Raw genomic sequence first — 2,650 nt, 5'->3', positions numbered from 1 at the left:
TTGCCTTTGTGTTCAACCAGGAAGTCAGAGGCACCAGAGTGGGACTCCATCCATTGTCTACCATATTGCTGCTTTCCGTCCTCCCACTAGACAAAGCTTGACCAGGAAGATCAAAGTAACAGAGGTGCTGGATAGTGATGTACCTGGGAATTGGAGCCTAGGAGAGAAGGAGGGGAGAAATGTCCACTTAATGTGGCCTGACAAGCATCTGAGTTGACTTTTTACAAAACAGGATGGAGCTCATTCATCTCATCCTTCCAGTTCTGAACAGGAACAAGCCATGCTCAACCAAAGCTCCCCAGTGGGATTCCTCCTTCTGGGCTTCTCTAACCACCCAGGGCTAGAAAGGATTCTCTTTATGGGTTCTTAACTTCCTACCTCCTCAACCTGGTGAGCAACACACTCATCATCCTGCTGTTAGTGCTGGGCCACAGGCTCCACTCCCCAAAGTATACTTTCCTCTCCAGCCTCTTTTTTTCTTGGACCTCTGCTTCACCACAAATTATATCCCCGAGATGCTGGTCAATCTCTGAGGCCCCAAGAAGGCCATCCTGGTCTGAGCTGCTTTATCTAGCTGTTCATCTTCATGTCCCTGGGAACAACTGAGTGCATCCTCCTGACAGTGATGGCCTTTGACCACTATATGGCTGACTGCCAGCCCTTCCACTATGCCACCATCATCCACCCCTGCCTGTGCTGGCAGCTGGCAGCTGTGGACTGGGTTTTGGGTCTGGCCCAATCCATAGTCCAGATACAAACCACTCTCCTCCTGCCCTTCTGTCCCCACCGGCAGTAGATGACTTTTTGTGTGAAGTTCCTTCTCTAGACTATCCTGTGGAGATACCACCTACAATGAAATCCAATTAGCTATGTCCACTGTCATCTTTGTGGTGGTTCCTCTCAGCCTCAACCTTGTCTCTTACACTGCTATTGCAAGGGAAGTGCTGATGAGTAACTTTGCCCAAGCATGGAAAAGAGCTTTAGGGACCTGCTCTTCCCATCTCATGACTGTCACTATTTCTACAACTCAGTCATTGCTGTCTACCTTCAGCCCCAAAATCTCTATGCCCAAAGGAGGGGCAAGTTCTTTGGCCTATTCTATGCAGTGGGCACTCCTTCACTTAATCCATTCATACACACCCTGAGGAGGTATAGAGGGCATTCAGAAGGTTGCTGGGGGAGGAAGGCAATTCCAGGGAGAGCTGAGGAAGATCTGCTTCAAATACTTTCATGAGTTCTCTTTATGAGACTCTTTGATGAGTCTCTTCATGATTTGTAAAAATGCTGAGTTCCCCAAGCCATGCACCCAAACTGATGCAGAGGGTCAGTGTGGCCATGTGGTATCACAGAGAGAGATGGAGGTCCAGTTAAGAGAAGATGTATATCTTCATAAAACATCTTAAATTCAGATATGATCCTGTCTGTCAATGCTTAATATTTCCTCTCTTATGTTGCTCACAAGAAGTCCATACAAGGAAATACTGGAGCCATGGCTGACCTGAGACTTAGAAAGATGCCTTTTACTTCCCATGGAGTATAAGAAGATAGGCTACCACATTCTGCATTCCCTTTCTTCTTTTATCCTTCAAGTAACAGCCACAGGGAAGAGAAACTAAAACTCAACCAAATCCAACACCTCATATACGTATTGTTTTTAAAACCAAAATATAGCTATCAATCTAATGTGCACAACTACTGCCATACTATAATCACCAATAACAGTTTTCATCAGATTATAATAATACTGGAATATTAGGAGGAAACTTGCCACAATAATGTGCTGCATAATGATGTTTTGCTCAATTACCAACATATATGCTGGTAATGCACGATTTTATCTGCTAGTTTTGTGGGAGTCACTTACTTTGTATAAGTAAACTTTAAGATGTTCACACAATGATGAAAACATGTAACAATTCCTTTTTCCAAACATATTTCCATTGTTTAATAACATATTACTGTATTTTAATTACAATATTTCCTCTCTTCTCTACCAAGAAGCCCAGAAAGATAAGGAAATCATCATATTGGCTATATGATGCTTAACAGGATGCTTCCATGAGGCTTTTGTTCCTATCAGATAACCAGATGTCAACTGAATAGTAATTATATATATATATATGCATTATACATATATATCATATATATATCATGTTATACACCAAAGTCACACAAAATTTTTTAATAAAAAATTTAAAATGAGACATCACTTTACAATCACAAAATTGTGATAATTGCTACCATATGATCCACAAAGTCTACTCATGGGTATTTACCCCACAAAATGAGAATATATGATCACAAAAGATTTGTACATAAAAATTCATAGCACATTTATTCATAACAGCAAAAGCAGGAAACCATCTAACCATCTATTGCTACATAACAAATTCCCTCCAAAACTTAGTGACTTTGCCCCTTAACCCAGGGTCAGTTTACCACTGAACTACATCCCCAGTCCCTTTTATTTTTTATTTTGAGACAGGGTCTCACCAGGTTGCTGAGGCTGACCTCAAACTTGCCATCCTCCTGCCTCAAACTGCTGGGATTATAGGCATTCAACACTACATCTGGCATGGGCCACCATGCCCCACATGATACCTCTTCTTTACTTTCTTGTACCAATTGGGAAGCTTTCTGAAGTAGTAAT

The 2,650-nt window shown here is 41.9% G+C and overlaps 1 pseudogene; it reads left to right on the top strand.

Annotated features, from left to right (window-relative positions):
- Positions 1-280: 280 nt before the first annotated feature.
- LOC114080525 (olfactory receptor 2H1-like) lies at positions 281-1,206 on the top strand (annotated as a pseudogene).
- The last annotated feature ends 1,444 nt before the right edge of the window (positions 1,207-2,650 follow it).

The sequence above is a fragment of the Marmota flaviventris genome, chromosome 6 (genome assembly GCF_047511675.1).
Source record: "Marmota flaviventris isolate mMarFla1 chromosome 6, mMarFla1.hap1, whole genome shotgun sequence".
NCBI classification, from domain to species: Eukaryota; Metazoa; Chordata; class Mammalia; order Rodentia; family Sciuridae; genus Marmota; species Marmota flaviventris.
Note: the sequence above shows the minus strand (reverse complement) of the source record. Positions and strands in the feature narration are given on the sequence as shown.